The sequence below is a fragment of the Alligator mississippiensis genome, chromosome 4 (assembly GCF_030867095.1).
Source record: "Alligator mississippiensis isolate rAllMis1 chromosome 4, rAllMis1, whole genome shotgun sequence".
Lineage (NCBI taxonomy): Eukaryota > Metazoa > Chordata > Crocodylia > Alligatoridae > Alligator > Alligator mississippiensis.
The window spans coordinates 6552455-6577364 of NC_081827.1; the positions used below are offsets into that span (position 1 = coordinate 6552455).

The window sequence follows — 24910 nt, forward strand, 5'->3', positions numbered from 1 at the left end:
GGCAGATGACAGCAAGGAAAGTTTAGGTTGGATATTAGGAAAAGTTTTCTCACTAGGAGGGCTATAAAGCACTAGAACAGGTTACCCAGAGAGGCAGTGGACTCTCTGTCCTTGCAGGTTTTGAAGGCCTGGGTAGCCAAAGCCTTTAAGATTTAAAAACTGAGACACAACAACCATGTTTTTGACCCTATGGATCCCTATTTGAAGTCTCTGGATTTATCTTGTGAATCAGGTTTGCACATTGAACAGTGCTAAGATTGTGTGGCAGCCTGCAGCATACCCGCGAAGATGTCAAGGCACCTCCGGGTGCACCGTAGCACCCTGGTTGAGAATCACTGCAATAGGGCAGTGATCCACAGAACTGTTTGGGCCTCGCGGCATTACCAACCACGTCCTCTTGCAATTCACAGAAACCAGGGGGCTACCATCTTTAAAACTTCTAGGGAGAGATCTCTCCAAAAGCACCTGAGAGGTGTAGATACACAGGGCAGAGTTCCTGCTAGTTCGGGTGATCTAATTCTATTCAAAGGGGCAGAGGTGCACATCTACGCCATTCAGTCCATTGCAATGGGCTGATCTCCTGCTGACCCAGTCACTGCCTTGCATTTATGCACACCCTTCATACAGAACATTTAATGCAGAATGCCCATGTTGCCTTCCAGTAGTAGCCAGCAGTCATCCTCATGCAATTAAATGAAAGAAAATGCATGCACATCTGGATGGTAGGCAGCAAATTCATCTCCAACAGTCCTATCATTCTGTGCGGGCCGGGGGCGAGCCGGGCCCGTCTTTGCACACGCGGGCTGTGGCCAGCAGCCCGGGCATGCGGGGTCGGAGGAGACCGTGCAGCGGCAAGGCACACACGGGCTAGAATTAGTCACAGAGGCGTAATGGTTGATTGAAAGATTATTTACTTACACCCAAGATGGTCGCGGTGTAGGCTGGACAGTTTCCAGGTGCAGCTCTGCTTAAATCCTCGTTGGAGGCCTACGACAAATTTGGTTCTTTGGTCCTGGAGTTGTTAAGGCTCTGCGGGTTCGGCAATTTCTTTCCCACAGAGTTGTCGAAGCTCCGTGGGCTCTGTTTGGTTCTCAGGCCCTCGGAGTTGTTAAATCTCTGTGGGTTCGAAAACTGAGTATATAGGAAAGGGATACGTCTAGGATTGCGCTCGGTGACAGGGAGAGGCCAGAGGCTGATCAGACCTCTGTTGCCTGCTTAAGAAATGCGTTGGGTCCATGAGGATCTGCAGCGCTTAGAGATCTTCATGCTCTAAGTGATTTCTCTCCAAGTGATTTCTCTCCAACTTGGGCGGAAGCCACCCAAGCACTTTATACGGCTAGCAAGCCAATCGCTAGCCATTACGTGTGCATATATTAGGGTTGGCCAATAATGTGGCACGAACTCCCATACAAATGGCAGGAACTCCTTTGCACCGTGCATCTCTGCGATGCAAAAGAAATGCACCATGCAAAGAAGGCCACAAATCTGGTGGGAAATTCCCCGTTGCACCGGAGTCCTCCCCCGCAGCGGAGAACTCCGCCGTGCAAGGAAGCTGTAATTCTAGCGGGAACATAATTTAGCGTTGCCGAAGCACACACAAACAAAAACTCACAACTTTGGGTTGTGACACATTCAGCTGGAAGTCAAAGAGCATAACCTTCATCTATTTATGAGGTATATGGTGGAAGTCCCCTGCAAAGACAGTGTTTCCCTTCCCATATTGTATTGTTCTTGTATTAAATGCACAATATAGTCTCTGTCCCACTCTTAAGCTTGACTGGGGCAAAGGTATCACTTGCAAGTGTTCCTAGAGATCCAACTTCATAGATGAAGATCTCCTGAGAGGATTTTCGGACTCCCTCCTGTTACTGAATTGAACATAGGAGTAGGACTCACAACCTCCTGAGTTGTCTTCCCGGCACTTCTTGGAGATACACATCAGCGCCATGCCTCACTTCCCCCCTCCCCGCTGAAGGTTGCCATTGGGGGTATTAGGAAGATTCATTAAAATAACCTTAGTAGCCAAAAAGGTCAGTGGTCCTCCAGCCATCATGATTAGGGGACAATCACTGCACAGAAGCAGGGGACATGGCCAGCACCCCAACCGGCTGCCTTGGATTTGAGCCATCCAGCTGAGTTAACCAGGTGCCCGTTTACAGGTGAGTTGACCAGGTAGAGCCATTGGTGCAAGTCCGAAGCAGGATTTGAACTCACAGCTCTGGAGCTGGAGCCATAAGCACTCTGCCCCTGTGCAGTACAGTATAGTAACAACATAGCACAGTAATACTGTGCAGCCCGGTACGTTATATTCCCCACTGCAGTCCTTGAAGCAGCCTTAAACAGGGCTGTCCTACCTCCCACCTCCAACCTCAACAGGGCCATGGGACCTACATCCCACCAGATACTCAACCCTTCCAAGGGGGCAAGCCCAGTGTGCTGAAAATCCTGGTTTCCTTTGTTATCTTTAGTTTTCAATTCTAAACAGGTTTTTAAAGGAAACAAGAAACCTCCTTGTAATGTTTATATGAGGCTCTGCCAAGACGTGTGTCAAGGTGACCCAACAGTGAGGCCGCTACAGGGTGACAACCTCCTACTGCTTTCACTTCTTCAGCTTGTGGGATAGAGGCACCGTAGCTCTCAGACTGAACCCCTCTCCATGACCTCAGGGATGGAGAAGTTAAATCCAAGTGCTGCAGCATCCAAGTCCAAGCCCCAGGAAATCAAAACGACTGGAAAGACACCGTTCGGTGCTTATTAGCAAAGTTAAGGGAAGTGTAGAGTTATCTATAGTTTTCTATTTCAATAACCCGAAGTGCTATTATATAGGGAAATGTTTGAGACGTGTAGGGGTTAAAAATCTCTTTTTCATGTTTGCAGTCTTTAAGCATTTCAATCCAAATACATGCAAAAAAGGATGCTATTAAAAAGGTCTAATTGAACTGTAGAGAAGAGGAAAGGGGAGAGGGAGGCAGGGCTGCAAAATTACATAGTTCCAAAAAGTGAGTTCGCCCTGCTGTGTCTGCATGACACCCAAGGGAGGAAGACTGTATAAAAACATTGCCTAATCAAACACTTGTTTCATGCCCACTTCAGGCAGGTGTAAGGAGATGAACGACAGTGAATAAGCAAGATCCAGACCCACCAGATTAGATGCATTGAATGGCAGCAAGGGATCCAGGGTATTACATGCTCACACACACTACATGAATTGTTACCTAGCAGCTACCTATTTGCCTGTGCTAAACACATGTACAAAGTTTGCAGGGAGACCCCTTGAAACAATTATATGGGACAGGTCATGAAAGCAAAAGTGGGAGGTGAAACACATTGCATCAGCATATTCAGGGCTCCGATACCTGGAGGAGAAAAGGTTTCTCCCAGTCAACATCTGTTAAAAGAAAATGCAAGTGATCTTATGTGAGCTGGCCATGCCTTCTCCCAGCTCATATCACTCCAGTCACATCCACACTTCCTTTTCAGTTCCAAAACCCGGTCCTATATTCAAAGTCCTCCTTAGAAAAGGTCAAACAAAGAAAAAAAGCCTTTTCCCCCTTCAGGCTAAAACAAAACCAAGCCTTTCTCCAGGCTGTAAAACAACCAGTACCTTTCTTCCCTTCAGGCTATTGAAGTCCCACCTCCCACAAGCACCTTCTGCTTCCCGGCTCTCTTTCAGTTCCACCTTTTCAAGTCCCCAGCTGGGGATCCACCCAGCAGCCTGATCCCCTCCACCTGCACCTCTCCTGCAAGCAGCCCCTAGATCTCTAAAGGGCCTGCACTCTCTTACACCTTCCCATTGCACAATCAGCCAGTGCAGATTTCGAGACAGGATGGGCAAAATCTGGCCCACGGGCCAAATCCGGCCTGTGGCAGACTCCATTTCCCAGCAATCCTTGCCGTGGCAGCTCCTTCTGGTTGCTGCCACTGGATCCAGCCCTGCTGCCTATGCACCCCAGTCCATTTGCCCCACACCTATCTCCAAGGGTGGGACCCGCACGTGGCAGAATGGCTGGGATGGGGCCGCAGCTGGGAGCAAGTTGGACAGGCAGAGCTGGGGAGACCCCAGGATCATGGGGTGGTGATTGTGCAGGGCCGGGGCACAGCCATGATCCACTGCCTGCATGCCCCTGCTGCAAGCATGGGTTTACCATGCTGTCGCCAGCAAAGCATCCCAGCCCCAGGCCTGGAGCAGCTCCCTACCCACCTGCACACCCTACCGACATGGCTCCCGGGCATTCGCCATGGAGACCCCAGCATCACAGGGCCATGACAGCATGGAGCCAGGGCTGGGGCCAAGGCAGAGTCCCGATTCTGTGGTTCTGCACTGTCACAGCCCCACGCTGTCACCATGGGCAGCGGCCAGGAGCCACGTGGGCAGGGACTGCTAGGAAATAGAGTCCAGCTGCAGACCAGATCTGCCATTTTGCCCACCCCTGTTTTGAGCAGTTACATCTCCCTTTCCCCCAATGCACATATCCAACACACAGAAAATGTCTCTGAAAAGCCTGGGTTTTTTTGAGAAGGCACCACCATCTTGTCCTCTCCTGCTGCTCCACACACATTATTTTTGCCCAAAAATATTGCTCTACTGAAAGGAGAGGGAGGCTGGAGATGGCAGAGTTGTGAAATTAAGACACTCTGGTTCTGTGGTGTAATGGTTAGCACTCTGGACTTTGAATCCAGCAATCTGAGTTCAAATCTCAGTAGAGCCTGTTACATTTTATGCAGCTGCTCTGCAGAAAAGGACCTAGGGGTGACAGTGGACAATAAGCTGAACATGAGCCAGTAGTGTGTCCTTGTTACCAAGAAGGCTAGGTTGCATTGGTAGGAGTGCTGCCAGTAGATCGAGGGAAGTGCACCCATTTAGTCTGGAGAAGAGAAGACTGAGGGGGATTTAATAGCAGCCTTCAACTCCCTGCAGGGGGTTGCAAAAAGAATGGAGCTAGACCAGGGATGGGAAATTATTTTGCCTGGAGGGCTACCTAATGAGTTTTGGTGAGATGTGAATGGCCATATGGGTAGCCCCGCCCTTTGACAGTTGCCCCACCCCCAGTTGCCATATTAGGACCAGAAGTCCCACCCCCTAACCCTTTACCTTTGCCACAGGAAGTCCCTCCTGTTGCCCCCACCCTTCAATACTCCTGCTGGGAGAGGGGGTTGCCGTCTTAGAACCAGAAAAAAACCAAATCATGCACTAAAAGTCAAAGGCTTACTATAACATATTTTAATGTTATTACAAAACATATTTTTGCCATAAATTGTGTTTGCATAGTCTATATAGAGGGGATTGCATAAAAACTGAAAAATAAAGTCTTACTCTTGTATATTGTGTGGGGGGAGGTGTGGTTGGGTGTGAGTGTTAAGTGAGGTGCAGGGAGGGTATGTGTATGGTGGAGTGCGGGGGTGTGTGTATAGTGGGGATGTGTTTGTGTATGATGGGGTGGGGGTGTATGTGTGTGCATGGTGGGGATGTGTTTGTGTATGATGGGGATGTGTTTGTGTATGGTGGGGTGGGGTGTGGCTGTGTGTGGGGCAGGGCATAGGGTATGTTGAGGTGTGTCTATGTCGGTGGGGGATGTGGGGACTGGGTGTGGGTGTGCGAGATTTGTGGGGTGTTATATTTGTGGGGTGTGAGGGACCCCTCCAAACACTCCCCCACATGGTGTGCATCCCCCATGGTGGGCAGCAGCAGCAGGCAGGGGCATTCAGGGTGCTGATGCCCAGCTCAGGCGCTGGTTCATAGTGGGGCATGGCTCCAGCCAGCACTGCACAGGGGACAAGGAGTGCAGCCTGTCCAGCCGCCTCTATCGTGGGGGCTCCGTGCAGCACACCTGCAGCTCCCACACTCAAGTGGCACCAAGGGAAGCCCCATGCTGTACTCTGCAGGGAAGCAGAGGGCAGGGAACCCTCCACTCCTGGCTGAGTCTGGGGACCTGCATGGCAAGAAGCGGGGAAGGCAACCAGCTCCAGCACGGGGCTTCCCAGGTGCCTTCTGGAAGTACTAAAGCACAGGGCAGTATGGGTAGTTCCTGTACCATGCAAGCAGCGCACACTTAGATTTTGGTGCTACGTTGCAGTAGCTGTGCACTACACCCAGGGATTGTGCTGTTACAGTCACATAGCTGGCAATCACGTGTAGATACACGTGATCGCTACATTGCTGTAGTGTGTGGTACGGTGATGTAGCATGTTACTATGTCACCATACGGTGCCGTGTAGATGTGCCTGATGACAAGAAAGCAGGTACAAATACTATATACACACACATAGCACATGTACCCTTCCCCTCAAACATAAGCCTTCCAAAATTGGGGTGTGTCTGAAGACGGGAAGCTGGTTTCTGTGCTGGAATGGAAGCATGGAGGCACTGAATTGGTTGCCAGAGAGCTGTGTTTCTTTTCCCCTCTCTCCACTCTTCAGTGTCATCGTTTTTTTGCCTTCTCTGATCTGCTGCTGAATTAGTAATAGCTTTTAGCTGAGCAGCCAAAGGAGGGTCAGTGAGCTGAAGATGAGTCTCTGCCCCTGCTCTACAAGGTCAGATTTTGGCCATGACTCTGGAAAAAATTTATTTTCTTTATTATGCTTCCCAGAACAAGGTGCGTGTCTTATTTGGGAGTGTGTGGTACGCTAGAAAATGTAGTGGTCTGTTTGCCTTTAGCAAACAGCTGCCGCAGGATGAACGCAGGCAGACACACAAAACTTAAATCAGCGTAACTTGTACCAGTAGAGGTCAATCCCTGATTCTTTTCAGGATAAATCTCTGCCAGATACGGTGACATTGCCTCAGGTTTAGTGTTAACTGTCTACTTTTTTTTTACACTCATTACAACAGTGTAAATACTTCATCCATGCACGCCCACAATGTTGACTGCTTCCCTGTCAACCACTGAGAAGGCTCTGTATCAAGGGCCTCCTCTACACATTTATGCCATAATTAGTGTGTTAACGGTGGCATAAATGGTAAGGGCGCTACATGTGCACTCAATGTAAAGTGCTAATGAATGGCAAACTAGTCATAAAAACGTCCCACATATAATGTAGAGCATTTTTGTGGCTGGTCTGCATGACACCTTAAATTGAATGCGTAGCAGGTCCCAGGCTGGAGCTGACAGTCAGATGACAATTGGTCCCAGCCCTGGACTTGCAGGCTTTGGGCTTTCAAGTTGCTGGTGTGGAGGGAGCCCAGGATCTTTCTACTGGCAAGTAGAAGAGTGTGATTGGGATCTAATCCTAATCCCCAAATCATGCCTCCTGCCCTGCACATGTGCCAGGGATCAGAGTGCTTTGTACGGCAGGAATCAGACTAGATGGGTAAAAGAAACCAGGCTTGAATCAGCTATGTGAAGAGTCTCATCAGGTCAACATGCAAAAAATAAAGGCCAATCCATACACTTTTTTGTTGTAATTTATGCCACTAAAGCAGAAAGACAGGGCCGCCTCCAGGGTAGGCAGTAAAAACGGATTTATGTCACTAGCATGCCACCGCAAATGATACAGTAAATGCAACATGACCAAGCTTGCTGGTTTCTGTCCTCCTGGGCCCACGTGGACATTTCAGTGAGGTTCAAAGAAAATGGACCAAAGAGGGTTCAGCCTGATCCTAGAGTGTATGAAGACTTGCCCACATGCTTGGCACACAACATTTCAGCGGATAAGACCCAGCCATCCTAGTGCTGTCGTTCCCATAGACTCCATACAGGACAGGAGATGCCATCTTTTAGCAAAGGACAGCATTTAATACAATGCATACAGAAAACTGCACTTCGAGGCTAGCTAGATAGCTGTGATAACTGTTCTCAAATGGGCTAGGGACAACACGCACTTTCTAGTACTTTATATTCCTTTTATTTTTAAATTTGCAAGACCTATCTGTCTCATCTCCCTGCTCCTCCTCATCTGATGGACTGTAATCTCTCTAAGGGAGGGACTCTTATTTTCTGTATCCTTAGGAGCTGGGAGGGGATCTAGATTCTTTCACGATATTCATATAAAACATCGTAAACCACGAGACAAGAGAAAAGCAGGTTTTACAAAATTCATTCGCAGATGCAGACGCCCAGAAGTCCCCATTTCAAAGGCAGCGATGGTGCCCCATAAAATTTTCAGAGAAAGCTGGTGGGGGTGGGGACTTGACCTCCATAAAGTTCAAGGCTTTCGATGGAATCTGAACAATTTCCTTGATCTTTTACTGCCCTGCAGTAAATAATTTATTGGGGCAACTTCTCTGTTTTTACAGTCCCTTAAACAAATCACCTCCATGCTCTATCAAGCCTGACACCGCTCTCGGTCATGTCAGGTTTGAGGGGGGTGAATATAACTCCATGGAGGCACAAGCAGGTCATATTCCTGTATGGGAAATGACAATTACTGCTCTTTATATATAAGGATTGCCCACTCTGGTCTGCTCCCATCAATACTTTTGCAATACATAGAATTTTTTTTTAACACTTTTCATTCCTTCTTTCTTTTTTCATGGAACAATTTTCTTTGGAAAAGAAAGTAAAAATCTCGGGAACAGATCTATAAAAGATAAACAAGGTTTTTTTGGTAAGAAAAACTTCATTTCTTGCAGATTTCCTGGATCATCCTGGCTACGCCATTGCTCCAACCCTCCTAAAAAGGATAGGATTCAATGGATACTTCTCAAGCCCCATTCTGTTGACACTGCACTCTTTCTGACCAGCGTTATCATCTGTTTATAGGCTTATATGCTTCTTTAATTTTTATTTTAGACATTCCTCCGGTCCTAATCACATGCACGTGTGCATAAAAAGACACCCTGTCTTGGCCTGTGGCATGACAGCCTCTTAAACAGCAAGCACTACAGCAAGAAACAGCTACAGACGGTGGGTAAATGAATAGTTTGAGCTTCAGCTGTCTCTCTCCCAAATAACAGAAACCACAAAAAAAAGCCATATCCAGCCTGGAAACATGTATGATGCAGAGAGAGGTAGTTAGCTATGTTAGTGGAAAGGCAGGCAGAAGGCAGGCAGATGTGTACCGTATAGACTGACTCGATCAGAGATAGATAGAGTAAGGTTTTGCAGCAGGGATGAGGTTGCTCACGCGGTGGCGGCAGCGAGGGTGCTTGTGCAGCAGGGAGGGGATGGGCTCACACTGCTCCAGTGGAGGGTGGGGGGCTCTTACTAACACGTGGCAGCGAGGATGAGTGCTCCCATTGGTGCGGGGGCTGTGTGCAGTTGTGGTGCCAGGAACATACATGGTGTCGGCCCCCACAGCATCTAGCCCCCCGCAATGTGCAACCCGGGCAGGGCCGGGCACAGGCATGGGTGAAACAGGCAGCCAACTGGGGTCCAGACTGAAAGGTGACCCAAAAATAGCAATTTTTTTTATTATTATAATTATATCTGATAAAGCAGCGCCCGATACTAAAAGTTCACCCGGGACCACCGGGAGTCTAGGTACGGTGCTGAACCGGGACCCATGACTGATGTGGCGTATAGCCACCCCCCCGGTGCTTTGAAGTTGAACAACGCTGGTCTCTCCGCTGCAGATCTACCCTGCCGTCTGCAATGCAGAGAGAAATATAATGGCTAAATAGTATATAACCCTGTAGCACAGGTGGGCTTGCAAGATCAGAGCCTTGGCTTATAGTATGTCATAAAGGTTTTCTCATTTTTCCAGTTCCACATCCATAACTCAGCAGAAACGTTCCAGCACTGCCATTTTACTTGGAAATATTTAGGTATGGTAAGCAATTCCACTATTTGCCACCTCCCCTGCTTCTACGAGCAGAGATGATTTGCTCCAGAGTTCACTGACGTCATCCCCAACCCTTGAGAAACACGGTTTCTTAAGGAGGACCACGGTGAAGTCAGGCATGAGTTATTCTTGCCTGATAGAAACAAGACCCCGGGGTCAAAATGTTGTGGGTTATGTTTAATGTGGTTTTTTTAAATTATAATCACTGTCTTTATATGTACTGCGAATAAGGCATTTGCAGTGTTTTTGTAAACCAATATTAAAATAGTGATTTTTCAGAGCCCGCAAACTCCGTCTGCAACAAACGGATGATGCACGAGCCACCTGTGAGCTTCAGTACAACCCCCCAGGCCAATTCAATGGGCTACATCCTCACATGCAGCTCCATTAGCTTGAACGCAGCTAAGCTGATTTACAGCCAACCAACAACGACACCAAAGTTTTAGTACTAAGCTGTATGGAGGGTAGAGGTGCAATGAATGTCTGTGCCAGCAGTGATCTTGGAGGATGTCAGAAATTACCTGTCATGATGGCTCCGGTCCTCAGTAGTGTTTCGATGCCCACCTCTTATTGAAAGCAATGGCCGTTAGCGCCCAGGTACTTGAGAGGGTCCAAGATGAACTCACATCCTTGAGAAATCCCAAGGGCTCCATGAAACACCTCTGAAATATATCTCAGCAGCTTTTCTCAGGACGTGCTGGGCATAGCTAGATAATAAATACCCACAGCTTTATGGGCTCCAAATATGTGAAATCATATAGAAGAGACTTAGCTGAGCCTGGCTTCCATCTGCTGCATTATCTGGAGGATGGGCCTTTCCATCAATACAGTACATAAAATTACACATGCTTGTGAAGAACTACTGCAATGACGCCAGGCACAACATTAGCAGTATCTGTATCCCCCAGCAAAATGCAGAGCTCTGCCATTGACACTAATGGACCTCCACCCATGAACTGGCAGCAGTAGTAAGCTATTACAGAGAGAGAGAGGATCTCCTAAAAGGCAAACGCAACACAAGCATGATATTATAACTTGCTGGAACAGCCCTCACTGGCAAGCGGCATTATAAATAAATAATATGACTCCAGGGAATAGGAAAAAATGTGATTCATATCCAGTTACGTTGTTCTGTACCTTGCTCAGCACCAGATGCTTAAATTCTCCAGGGTGCCAGTGTCCAAGGCCGAACGGACAGGCCAGCTGGCAGCGGGCTCTGAAACCGGCCCTTCCATTACGCATTCTTGTCAGTTATCAATTGCTGGGCACGTCTACATGAGATGCTAAATGCATAGTAGACTAGTTACTACTGCGCATTAGTTCGTCGTGGCAACAGCTATGAATTAATCTACTGCACATTAGCATCACTAAAAGACTATATGCCAGCACTACTGCACAGTAGAGCCAGTTGCTGTGCATTGAATTAGTACCTGGTACTAAACTTAATGCACAGTAATAATGGCTCATTAATGCACATGTAGACGTGCCTACTCTTACTTATCCTAAACCTCATTTAGACGCAGGGGTTGAGTCTAACAGGCATACACAGGCTGGCACTTACAAATAACCCAACAATAAAAACGTCATGAGTGCAGCAGGTCTTAGCTCTCTTCAGAGACACTGCTAAGCTCATGCCCTTTACTCAGAGGGGACATCTAGCTGATATCAATGGTCCTGTCCTTCACTATTCTACATCTTGCTTAGCCATTTGAACCTGTGCAATGTAGGTATGAAATGGCACTTAAACACGACCGATGGCATTTCTACCCCTTTTGGATAGGTGTGAATGAAGACGTAGGTGCAAATCAATGGAGAGTGAAGCCCATTGGAAGTGCTTGCCTAGATAAGGACCGATGAGATGAATAAAAATCTGCAGGTTTGAATCCGGAAACAGGCAATGCCTGTTGGTGCGATATCCAGCGTAGTATTCACAGCTCAGACATTGCTTGGAGAAAGACACAAAGGAAATGCAGAAAGTAGGAACATTGGCAAGGCAGCTCTTAGGAAAGCATCTAAGCTGGCTACAGGCCTCCCAGCTTGTCAGAACAGGCATGAGGGAAAGAGGATGCATTGGATAATGTCAGTTGATTTATATCTAGAGGGTGGATTGGGAATGACATTTCCACTCCAGTTGACAGCACAGATCGCTGGAAGGATGTTCTCATGCACAAAGGGCTGCCGGTCACGTCTGACCACCTCTGATCCGACAGTGATGTAGGAAGTTCATCCAGCTCCGCATGGATCCCTGCCTAGAGGGACAAGTAAACCTGCAGCAGCAGCAGCACCAGCTCCAGGAAGCTGGAAAAGGCCCCAGAGCGATGCAGTAAACAAGGCACCGTGCAAAGCACTTGACCACTCACCTACACCCGATGTCTACCCATGGCTAGTACTAATATGGCTGCCTCTACACAATGCCTGACCATCTCGCGGGCCTCAAGGTATCCTCACAATTCTCCCGAAAGCTAGAGCACCGCGATTATCCCCATTTCAGTGGTGGGAGAACCGAGGCAGTATAGGAGCATCCATACTGGTTCCACAGTGCTCTTGCAAAGCCCACCCACCCAGTTCTCCTCCACACTCACCAAACCCAGAAATGAGGCAGCCAAGTCATCTTGAGGGCACACTCGTTTCCAGGTTTGGTGCCAATTGACCTCCAGGTCTGGCACATACAAGCCACGTCTACATGAGACTCTGACTACACAGTCACTACTGCACAGTAGCATCTCTGCACGGCTTCCTGGGGACACTGACTGCGCAGTATCTTGTTACCATTGTGCCGTAATAGCTTGTTACTACTGCACAGTGGCGTCGCATCATGGTTCATGCCCCGTGACGCCACTGCACAGTAATAATGAGCTACCGCACAATAAGCATCTCACATAGATGTGGCCACAGGCTAGGAGGGGGGTGGGCAGGACTATGCCTGTCAATAGCATTTGCAAGGGCGTTTTAGAAGCAATACAGGCCAGCCCCACTTAACGCCGTATCACTTAGCGTTATTTTGCTATAACTCTCACTTTCAGTTGATACTAGATTCCACTTAGTGCTCAGCAAGTTTCGTTATAATGCTCGTGGTCACCATTGGGTCATTAAAAACACTCGCGGTCACCATCTTGGGTCGTCAAAAACTGCCGGTTTTGCTCAACGCTCGGTTTTTCAGGAACCAATTAAGAGCGCTAAGCAGGGGTCACCTCTGCAGACACATCTGAAGGACTCGCCCATGGTTACACACAGAATGAGGTGTACAGCAGGGAACAGATTCAGGGATCACCATGCACCAAGCTAATGCACTGAGAATAGGCCCATTGTCCCCATAGGAAAATGGCCCCTTCCAGCTCTATGCAGCCTACCGTGTGTTTTTGCAGTGGGACACCTGGATCATGTCACTCTACGAGCGCCACACCAGGATCCCATATGGGCAGACTGTTGCAGTGATGGCCGGGGAAGGAAACAATGATGTGCACCAAGCTGTCACCATCCAAAAGCATTGTCTGCTGAAATGCTCATTGAAGCTTGCCGAACGGTTGCAACTGGTTTTGCTTGGCCGACTAGACTTCTGGGATACAGCAAAGAGAGTCTAGGGGGCTGTCGGTCACAGGGGGAAATAAGAAACCCAGGAAAAGCTGGTGGAGCTTGAGTCCGGGGGAAGGCTTTGCATGAAATCCCATTAGGACTAAACAGGATCAGCTGAGGGACCGAACTCCGTCATCCATCACACAGATGGCTACGTCACAGGAGCCAATAGCACAGCAAAGTCCCAGCTGAGAGACAGATCATGAAATAATCAGCATATTGCCATCACCCCCTTTCATACCCACCTCTAGGAGGGGGCTGGAGGAAGCTTACACTGCTGTGTCCCACAATGCTCCTGCTCTACGGTACGTCCTTGGAGTAGCCCATTAACCACATCAGTTTACCCCAGTGGGGGTTCGGGCCCCTTGTCACCAGGCGCCTTCCCTGCCATGAAACATAGGGATGTTCACAACTAAGCTCCTGCCTCCGAAGAGCATTATATCTACCGCGAGACGCACTGTAGCACGGAGCCCGCTGAAAAGGCAAGGTCAGCAGCTGCCAGAAACTGCTGCTCCTTGCAAAATGGGTAAACGATTCCTCTTCTCGCAGAGCGAGGACTTTGAGAAAGTATATTTTCTTCCTTAAATGCCATTGATTCCCTGATTTAAAGGGGCTGCACTGCCTGCTAATGGGAAGGGGCTGGGGGGAGCCCTGCTTGGCTGTTCAATAAAAGAAGACGGAGTGAGAGCTGAAGGAAGCCTATTTTCCACTCCGACACCCAGCTGAACATGCCTGGATTGTCTGCAGGCAGTGACCCAGGGGGCCTTGGCAACATTGCTGTCCCACGAACTTGAGGTTGAGACCAGAGGGCTATTGTTTTCCCCGCAAATGCCAGGAGAGCTGGGGACTGGGGGGAAATTTAGCTGGATTAGCATCTCAATGCGTCCCATGAGAACTGTGTCAACCGCTCGCTAGTGCGGGATTTATATGGCTCGTCCTCCAGGGGAGGGGGCCGCTGTACAATCCCTGCCTCGGTGTATCACATCCCACCATGGATGACCATGACCTGGGGTAGCCTTATTCAATCCTCTCCTTCCAGCTGCAAAAAGCAACTCTCAAAAGAAGACAAGCTGAGCCAGGTCCTGGCAATGTCAGCTCAGTGTATACTACATTTTGCCACTATAGGCAAATGAGAAGATTGCACCCCCTTGCCCATACACCGACAACTTCTTCATGAGCTAGACCCAGCATGGGTTTCTGCCAACCAGCCATATTCTGCAGTTATTGCAGGGGTGTCTGCTGGTACAGCTGTGGTGGCAGCAGCCCTGTAAGGCAGATGAGTATTGGTTTCCCCTGGGATGCCCTAGTGAACAGTTTTTTCTCCCAGCTCCCGATATTCACCCTTCGAATACTTATAGACGGCCACCAAGTCTACCATGAGGATGGAGTTAAGGCTGTGAACACTGCAATGCTGGGAGGAAATAGAGAGAGCAGATGGATGGTCTTAGACTGCCTCCCATCAGGTTGGAAGGCACCTTGCAGGTCCCCCAGCCCAACCCTCTGCATTGGCCGTGCAGGATTTGCTAGGCTGAAATCACATGCTGTTTAACAAGTTCTCTTTCTTCCCGTGAAAACACTGCAGCGCCTTTGAAGAAATCCTGTATCACCTGCTGTACCTGCAAGGGTTTGTGCCCAGGACAGCTACAGGCTCCAGCCGGTGGCCAGACAGCTATGGGCTGCAGTCGTGCAGAGCAGAGGGAGGTGTCCTCTTGCCAAGGAGTTAGGCCCTCACCTGCTCCCCTGCACTCATTGCCAAATCTTATGCTGAGTGATAATGCAAAAGCATTAAGTTTTCAGTGGCTGCATTGGGGGGAAGGCAGTGTGCAGCCAGAGTCTGCAGCTGCCGGGAGCCTTGAACCCCTCCTGCATCCATCCCCATGCCCTCTGGCTGCATTTCTGTCCCTCTTAGCAGCCGAACTCACGCCCCCTTTGCTCCCTCCTAGTGCGATGGGTTCTTCTGGGGCAGCTGTTGCAAACAGCAAAGGAATTTGCTGCCTGACTTAGTCTCCCTAATTAACATGCTACAGAGAAGCTTCCTGGGAACAAATTACGGGTTTGGGGCTGCAATCCTGAAAGGAGGATTTGCCTGCACGCTGTTTGTGACCGCCTGCTTTCAAGGACAGGTGCATACCTCGTCAATAAATCCAGATGCCTAAAGAAAAGACCCTGATTCTGTGTCCAGGATTTCTTCTCTGTTGCGGTTGCTTCTGATGCATCAACTCATTGTCAAGCACCACACGACTAACCTAGCAAAACGGTGATTTTTGGCATCGTTTCACGACGTGTATCTCAACAGCGCGTGACGTGTACAAGCGCCCCCGCATGATATAGTGATAAAACAGTCAGGAAGTTAGCAGGCTGTATTGCCAACAGCTGAAGCAGTCACATCTCCAGAACCAGATAAGGTGCGGGCATCTACGTTAACACTGGCCACTTCATGCCCTCCCTTTTATAACACTTAAATAAGAGCCATGGCTCCACATTTTCAGAAGAAAAGCTGCCAAATGGGAACCAGCAGGTGTGTCTACACAAGATGCTAACTGCACAGTAGCCTAATAACACTGCGCAGCAGCATGCCGGGCAAAACCCATGCTAATACACTGCTGCACAGTTCAGGTCCAAAAAAAACCCACGCACCGGTGCTACTGTGTAGTAGCACAAGTTACTGCAGATTGATTTAGCATTTGGTTACCCAAGTACTAAATTTAATTCATAGATGCTAGATTCATAGATGCTAGGGTCAGAAGGGACCTCAACAGATCATAGAGTCCAACCAGCCCTAGTTAATGTGCAGTAACTGTGCTGCATTAATGAATGTGTAGATGCACCCAGTATGGAGGAAACGTAGCCATTTCAACACCATACCTTTCCTTGGTTTCAGGGCTTGCACTGCACAAAAGCAATAGGATACTTAGCATGAACCACTTTAAAAACACCTGCAGTCACTCATCACTGTTAGAGCATCAACAATACTATATCGCTTATCTGGTTTTCCCTCGCAGAAGGGAAATGTCTCCTTTGCAGAGCCAAAGGTAATATTTCCAGGCTGGTCAGCACACACTTAGGGTGTTCTTGGTGGTTCGGGCACCATGCCTTGGAACTGCAGTGAGGGGGGCATTGAAATGATGATTTGGGGGCATCCTGGAGGTAGCAATTACATGCAAAAGCAAGGGACTAGCTTTGATTGCCCAGAAGGCCTCTTGCAGCTCCTAGATACCTTTTAGAATCAGGGCTGTGCTGATAAACTCCCAGGATAAATCCACCCCGGGCCTGATCCCGATTTGATTTGCACGGACTTAAATGGAGTCACATCGGGTTGATACTCAGGTGAGGGCCCACCTGGGTCGCCGAGGGAGTCCCCTGCAATGACAGGCAACTACATAGAAGCAATCATAGAAAATGCAGGTTGGAAGGGACTGAAGGAGGTCACATCTAGTCCAACCCCCTGCTCAAAGCAGGACCAGCCCCACATATATCATCCCAGCCAAGGTATTTTACAGCATAACAGAGGTTGTGCGCAAAAGGGCCTGAAAATATTTTCAGTGGTGCAGACAGTGGCTTTAGGAGAGAAACTTCAGGGACAAGACAAAGAGACAAGTCCCTCTAAGGCATTTACGTGGCCAGAGCAGCTGGACACTTTTCAGTCTTTAAGGTACTTATCCTTGCATTGCCCCTGTGGGCCCAGGCTGTGCTGTTATCCTCATGCTATGGATGGAGGACTGAGACATGGAGAAGCTAAGTGACTTGCCCGGGGTCACATAAGAAGCCTGTGGCAGAGTGGTGATTTGAACCCTAAGCCCCAGACAAGATTGTAATCACTTCACCGTCCTTCTCCAAGCCCAAGCTGGCTGCTCACAGCACACTTGAGGCCTTTTTTTGGACATTTTTCCTCCCCTCCTCCCCCAATAAAAACCTACATGTGGAGCCAGTTTGAAGAAAAGGGGTCAGCTTGCCCTGGGGGGCTGCTCTCATGTCGTTCTTGCACATCAATGCTCTGCTTGCACTGCTGGCCCAGGGGAATTGAAGACAGCGTTTCACTGTGCCGGAGTTGTGCTCGCCCACTAGACAGCACAGCTGGATGAATCAGGGAAGTCCTGGCCTTTACCCAGGACATGAGTCTTGCACATGAGCAAGAAGCCAGCCTCTTTAACTGAGAGCACACTCACGCGCACACACATATTACATGCTGGAGCCCAGCAGCACACAGGCAGAGATGCCGCTGTTGGCTGGGGCTCTGGAGGGTCACAGACAAAGGAGCTTTGCAAAACCTTTCAACATGCAAGATGCTCTGCAATATGCATCCTACTAGCAGCCAGGCCCTTCACCCTCCTACAGAAAGCTGAGCATCCGGCACAGATCCCCTGGGTGTTTTCCATATGGAGTTGTCTCCAGCCTCCCTGCTCCAGCGGGTGAGGCAGTGTGGCAGCACAGAAAGCTGAGGATGACTTTCCCTCCACCCCTGCCACTCGCCCCAAGAAAGACGCCCTCATACATATGCCTGAGGACCCTACCCCTAGTGCAAGGTCTGGGATGGGGTGGTGATCGGGCTGTGTGCAAGGGCAGAGCATGCCCACAGCATGCAGAGTTGGGAAGGGTACCCATGGGGGGAAAAGATTGCGTTCATGTGTCCATGCAATGAAGCGAGGAGGGAAGGAGGATATACGTGGCACACCTGGTATGGCTCCTGGGGGGCTTAAAGGTTGGACAGCCCTGATACAGAAGAAGACATTTGACTCTGGGTATAGCCCAAGGAGTCACCTCTTGGATCCTTCTCAGGACCCCCAGCCTGGGCCTGGGCTGTAGGAGCAATCGCAGCAAAGACACATTGGTCCCATTTTGGGAAGGGAATAGAGCAAAGCAATTGGTAGATATGACACGGCTCAGCACAACGCTACCTGGCATCAGCTGATGTACGAGGGTGTCGACTGACCCTCCCGCCCCATGCACCCATGTGAGAACCTCTGGCTTACGGCATACGGAGCCAGGCAGACGGACACCGCTTTACTTCAGCGTCCCGATGCACACGGGACCTGGGGCCTTAGACACAGCTCAATGCCATACCATGCTCGGGGGTGCAAAGCAACTCAGAGTATACCCATTTGCCTTGTCCTGGCACTGAAGGAGTTCCCAGCGAGGGGGTTTGGCAGCGGGACCTTCAGCAGAAGCTAACCTGGGGCGAACTGGGCCAACAGTGAGATGTGCAAAATGAACACCGGGAGCCCTACCCTTGAGCCCAAAGTAATTCTCTCGGACGACCCCAGGAGACCCGTATCCTCTTCGACAGACCGGACCGTGGACTCGCTCTCTTCCTGCTGTCTGTCTCCTGTGTCCTAACAGCAGCAGCTGTAGGCTGGCCCTTGAGGCGCAAGTTCAAGCCCTCCTCTCTTCTCCCTGCTACCCCTATCACACGTGAACTGGCTTCTGACAGCTGCCTTCGCCAGATGTTCCCCATTTGGGGGTGGGTCTCGGCTTACAGCTGAGCAGCTGCTGTTCAGGGGCTCATTCCTGAGCTGATTGCAAGATGTGCAGATACGATCCAACCCAGCTCGAAGCATCCCCCACGGACGGGCAGATTTTACCCACCCGTCATTCTCCCACCTTCTGAGCGTACGAGTATGGGTGCTTTTTGCCTGAGAAAATGCAGTGCAAAGCTTTAGGCCTCATAGAAACAACAAAATCACAAGCCAGCTCGTTCCCATTTAGGGAAAGGTGAGGCTGGATTCAGCATTGAAGCATTGGGCCTTCCCGGCTCATAGGAATGAGAGAGGAGGGGGCTATGAGTATTCATATTCCTACAGCCCCCGCAGGGCTAGACTTATGGCCGCGCTGTGTCAGGCGCTGCACAGACAGGTCTAACAAAAACAATTCCTTCCTTGAAGAGCTCAACAGTTAAGATACAAAACTCAGGACCTGGATTGAGCAGGAGGGACCCGGTTGTTAGTCCATATAGGTGACTGTGAACCTAATCTATTCCCGCTTTGCAATCAATTAACTAGAAATTCACTCAAATGGGTTTATAATGGACTGACACCACTTCCCTGGGGAAGATGCAATGCAGCCTAATCTGCCTCTTGCTGCCAGGAGGATTTTCTTGATGCCTTGTTAATCCTTTGCATGCTACTAAGCCTTTCTTCTTCTTGCCCCTTCTGGTATTTCTAAGTTATCAGGGGTGCAGAGCAATAGATTTTTGCAGGGTTCATAGAGTATTCCCTGTTTCCCCATGGGAAGGATTTCCAGTGCTTACAGGCAGCAGCTGGGAAAGTGGGGACTGCACGGCATTGCTCCACGTCGCAGGACACGGGCCGATGCATGCATCGTCGCTGCCTTCTGCTGCATGCAATCAGAGGTGCTCGTCTGTGTGTCATAGGGTCTATACCGGCGGGTCTCAACCTACTGGCTACAGCAGGCCACATTTGCAGTTTGCGGGCTGCACCCACGCAACTTTCTTTCCATGCATCCATTTAATGGGACGTCATATAGGCCGCGGCAGCGGGCTGGTTGGGAACCACTGGTCTATACTGTTTGTGGCTGCTGGAGAGTCGCCTTGAAGGGCTACCAGGCTTTGCTGTCGAGGAAGGATGTCTTGGGGGCGAGGGGCAGGGAGGGGGGTCCTGCCTGCTGCTGGGCAGCTCTGAGCCTAAGAACAACTGGGAAACTTTAAGGGCTTTATGGACCCCAAATGTACTGAGCCGCTTTACTAGCCCCACTAACTGGTTAGTCTGGGATTGGTTCACTGCCCTATTTAGCCCCTTAGTCCGGAGGGCTAAGTCACCTCTGGGCTTCCCTGCACTAACCCTTCATGGCCACGGCCTTGCAAATCTCTTAAATGCTGCTGTCGCTCGCACCCAGGCACGTCGTGAGCAACGAGCCCGGCGCGTTTCCTCCGGGCTGCCCACCGTGCAACTGAGAGCAGAATACAGCAGGGGCACGGAAATAGCACGTGTCGCTCTATCCCTCCCCGGGCTGCATGTCCCCGCCAGAGTGGACACCCTGGGACAGTTCAGGCCCCCACACACTCCAATAACCCCCTGTAATACTCAACTCCAACAACAGTGACCGCCTTAGGGCTGCTATTGTTTTAATACAATTGATCCACGGGGGTGGGACTAGATGCCCCCGGAGCTCCCTTCCAAAGCTACCATTTGCCTCTAGCACCAGTTATTTTACCAATTTTGGGGAAACCCAAGTGCACGCCCCGTTAAAACAAACCCAGCTCTCAGTCCTATCGATCAGGGAAATGCCTGGGGTCAACTATGCAGCCGTGCCCAGAAACAGCCCCAGGAAGGCGGCAGGGCTGAGCGCAGGATGCATCCGACAATCCTTCATTGCCAGTCTTCTTCTAACAACCAGGGACGGTACCGGGCCTTTTCTACTGAATCGCTCGGGGAAAGTCTCCCAAAGTTTAGAGCAGCAATAGGCCTCTGGCATTTTAATGACCTCAAAAGAGTCACTGCAGTTCCCACAGAGCTCCAGCACCATGCTGAAGACTTGGAAAGTATCTTCCAGCCCACAGCAGCTGCAAATGCAGCCCCCGCCACCCCTCCCCTCGCCAGATATCCAATTGATCTAAGCCAAACATATGCTAAACCTGCTTTGGAGGGCAACATTTGCCAGAGCAGCTGAAGAAAGCTCTAAGACCGGGCATCTCCAGCGCTGGCAGGACTTACCTGGGTGAAGCTTTCACGTGCTGGGTTCCCCCCAAGGAAGAGAAACGCTGCAGTCGTCGGACACCGTCAACCTCTTCCCCGTCCCCATGGAGGTCCGAGCCGCTCTCTGTCTGGGAGCAAGCTGTCAAAAATCCCCCCCAAGGGCTGGGCTGGGTATCCAGGCTCCTGTCGCTCCCAGGCAGGCGTGCAGGTCCGAGGGGCCGAAGTGGAGCTCCCAGCACAGTTGGAAGAAGTTATGAGACAGGAGGAGGAGCTGCCCCAGGCCCACCCACCCACCCACCCACACTAGCTCTTTCTTTCTGGGACGTTGAGCTGCGGAGGGGGGCAGCTCCCCTCGTGCTTCCAACAGGAATGTGAGGAGGGGAAAAAAAAAGTCCTTACCTTATGGGCAGAAAAGAAAAAAAATACCTGCACGTGGCAGGAATGGCAGAGAGCGCTCCCCGCACGACTGAGGGCTGGGTCTGCACACCTAAGGGGACGGGTGGGTGGAGGGACAGGGGGGCAGAGGCGAGAACAGCAGAGGAAATTTGGCAGCTGGTTTGACGGCAGCACTCTGGCCCAGATATAAGAGGAGTCCCTGGCCCCAAAAGCCAGTATGTTGGGATGGGGAGGGCGGAGTGAGAGGTCAAATGAGCTGACCAACAAGTCGAGAACAGGAATAAAGCCCAGCCGTCCTGAATCCCAGCCCGGTGCATTACCCACAAGCTGATAAAGAAGAGCGAATAGAAAGGGTGAAGGTGGAGGGGGGGGTGTCATTGGGTTATCATGGTCATGGTTATCATTGGGGGGTCATTTGGGTTATCATGGTCTTTATGATCAGCAGCACAGAGCGCTTGCAGGCTTTCAAAAAGTATAATAAAGCTTACAAAAAGTAAAAAGCTAATAGAGCAATAAATAGGAGGCAAAACATGTCGACCTATAACCAGCCCCTGGCTCGAAGGGGTCAAAAAAGCGAAGGCCAGGATGATGCAAATGTTTCTGCGTTTGCTTCACTTTTAAGTGCATGTGTTTGCTGAATGGGAGCCTTAAGGCACGGGTAGGTAGCGTGCCGCTGGGTACAGCTAACACAAGACAGGCAGAGTCATGGGTGGCTACTGGCTGCAAGGGGAAAGGTTCACGTATCCAGTTGTGCCATGTAGGACACAACTCTGAGAATGGTGTTGGGGGGTTATTGGTCATTTATTGGCTAGGAGGTAATGTCGGGGGACTTATTGGTGGCCAAATGGTGTTTGGTGGGGGAATAATTCCTTTTAGGTCAACCCCAAAGGAAAATGCTTTGGTTTTGTAGCAAAAATGAAACAGAAAAAAAAAAAAGACAGGCTCGTTGCAGCTCGAACGAAATAGTTTAACTCACCTGAAACATTTTGTTTTCAAATGTCTGCGCCTTTAATAAAACGCCGATCCCTTTTTGCACGGAAAGCGTGCCTCAAAATAACAGTGGAAACCCCACCCCCGGGTTTGAAAGCAATGAAACAAAACATTTTTTAACTTTTCCAAAATCTTCCACCCTGCTCCCCATTTTTTTTCTTCTGAAAGTACTTGCTGAAAGTCACTTGAATTTGCAAATCGCAGTCTCCCTGGATCTCTTTTGAGGTTAAAAAAAAAATCCTGAACATATCTTACTCAGACACTGGAGGACGTTCGGGGTCTTCCCCAGGAACCGGTCTGAATGTCTGGGCTGAAGTTAAATGTGGTCCTGATTTCGGAGCAAGCAAAGTGGACGTGAGGAAGGGTAGAGGAAAGCAATGGAGAGGCAGGTCTGGAAGCAGAAAAGCTGAGAAGGAAGCAGGAGCACGCTGTATGCCAGGGCTCAGCATCCTGCGGCCTGTGGGCTGGATTCAGCCCCCATAGAGCCTGGATCTGGCTTGTGGCAGGCCACAATGGGGGGAAATCAGTGGTACATGGTATAGCTGGGGCACCTTTTCTGCTCTGCGCTATGCATTGCTCTATCTCATGCTACTGATCCCCCCCACTACTGCCCCACTACTGCAGCCTCTGCTTACCCTCACCATTAAACTTGCCACTTGCCATTACCACTGGCCACAGGAACTGGTGGCACTCGATAGTGATGGACAGCAGAGACAGGGTTGCAGTAGAGGGGTGCGATGCACAGAGCAGGGAGGGCCGGGGATCAGGCTGTTTGCAAGCCCTGCTCTACCCACCTGTCAATGCTCAGACCCCGATGCTGAGCTGTAGTTGCCCAGCTCGGAAAGCAGAGCATCGGGAAAATGCAGCTTGAACGTTACATCTCGACAGTGTATTTGTCCTGCCCGGCAGCAACATGTACCATCGCCTGCTACGTACCCGTTGCCTCCTAAACCAGAAGCACGGTAGGATCATAGGAAAGCAGGGCTGGACGGGACCTCACAGGGTCATCTAGTCCAGCCCCTAGTCAAGGCAGGATCATACCTGACTAAACCAGCCCAGGCAGTGTGTGTCCAACCTGCTTTTGAACGTTTCCAAGGATGGAGATTCCTTGGGTAGCTGAGTCCCACCTCCTCCCCCTTGTCCCATGGGCTGGTCGAGTGAAGGGGCTGTATTCCCTCCACGTGCCATCATTCTTCCTGCTGCCACCCTGGCCAGGAACCAAATAGTGAGCATTCAAGGTCCTTCTTCTACACAACCCTGCAAGACCACACAGTAATTTCACTCGCCACATATCAATCAGCTATGAGATGTTGCCGTGAGCTTACTGGCACCTCAGGTTGGAGTGGTCCTTGGTAAACAGCAGCAGACAAAGCTGGAGCTCAAGCCCGGTGGAAACCTACAGGGCTCGTGCAGTTGCAGTAGTTTTCTTTGGGTGTGGACAAACCGACTGTTTGCACTTTTGTGATTTGTGTTACACCTATGTGAAAAAGTAGGAGAGAGATGATGCAAACCCCCAAACCCGGATAACTTTATCCAATCCAGTGGAGGATTACTCCTGAGAGAATGAGAGAGAATATTCTACCAGGATAAGGTAAACCAGTTTAGGTGGTCTTTGTCCGCTTTCTTCCCAGGATAGCTGTTTCATAAATGCAACAGGCTCTTACCTTCTACCCTGCAAAGGTAGCGGCAAGATGCAACACGACCACCTACTACTCTGAAACAGCTGCTAAGATTTCCTGCAGATTGTAAACTTGAATATAAAAGCCCGCCCCAAAGATTTGGCTTTAACAATTGAATCTAATTGAACTATATAAGCATCCCAAATCCCTGAATGCATCATTATCAGGCTGAATAAACCTAATTGCAATTGTATCCACATTCTAGAATTATATCTATTCATATCTCCAGAGCTGGGTAATCAGGGTCCGCTTATGTTGTTCAGGCAAAATGCATTTTAGCGCGATGGGTGCCCTAAGCGGCTACTTTCAGTTGTGGGTGCCAACTTGTGCACCAATGGAGATGGGGGAGGAGATACTTGGATCAATGGGTCCTGTTCCCATTTATTTAGGGCATAGGGGGTACAACTTTGCATTCTCAACTAGACAGCGAGGCGTTTCTGCTACAAAGCCGTGAGAACTTTTAGGAAATAGCCTCCTGTGCTATTCATGTATTGAAATAGTTTCAAATGATGCCAAGCCAAGGGTTGTGCTGGACCCTGACACCCACAAGCAGAAAAAAAGGCACTCTCAGTCACAAAAAATGGAGTATCCAGACTGCAGATAACATGCAACGGGGAGGCATGACATGGGAGTGTAACAGGGAGCCAGAGGCTGCTGCTTAAGAGGAAAATGCAGCAGGTCAATCTTGCAGTGTAAGCCTGCAGGCACTAAATGCGTGGTAAGCACCCAAGTCACTCATGGGAGCCAGGAGATGAGCGCCCAAAGGGGGGTAGGACTTGCAGGCATAAACCCAGACTTCGGGGAGCTTTTTGTTGCACGTGGTGGCTTTTATTTGTGTCGTGTTTGGGTTGGAAGTGGACGACCAGGTTGCAGCTACAGGGGCAACGTGGAGGCTGCAGGGGT

General features: G+C 49.9%; 1 protein-coding gene and 1 non-coding gene across 14 annotated transcripts in view; one reads left to right on the top strand and one right to left on the bottom strand.

Moving 5' to 3' along the window:
- Positions 1-21184, bottom strand: part of LOC109283187 (collagen alpha-1(VII) chain) — a 202802-nt gene extending 181618 nt beyond the window's left edge. For 9 of the 13 annotated variants that reach the window (XM_059725738.1, XM_059725732.1, XM_059725734.1 and 6 more), the window contains exon 1: positions 20961-21181. The gene's annotated coding sequence lies outside the window, so the exon portion shown is untranslated. Of the gene's footprint in view, positions 1-20960 lie in introns of all 13 variants that reach the window. The other 4 variants (XM_059725740.1, XM_059725741.1, XM_059725736.1 and 1 more) reach the window with 3 other exon arrangements.
- On the top strand, positions 4638-4709 carry TRNAQ-UUG (transfer RNA glutamine (anticodon UUG)). The gene has a single exon. It is a non-coding gene; the product is annotated as a tRNA-Gln (tRNA).
- Positions 21185-24910: the final 3726 nt, after the last annotated feature.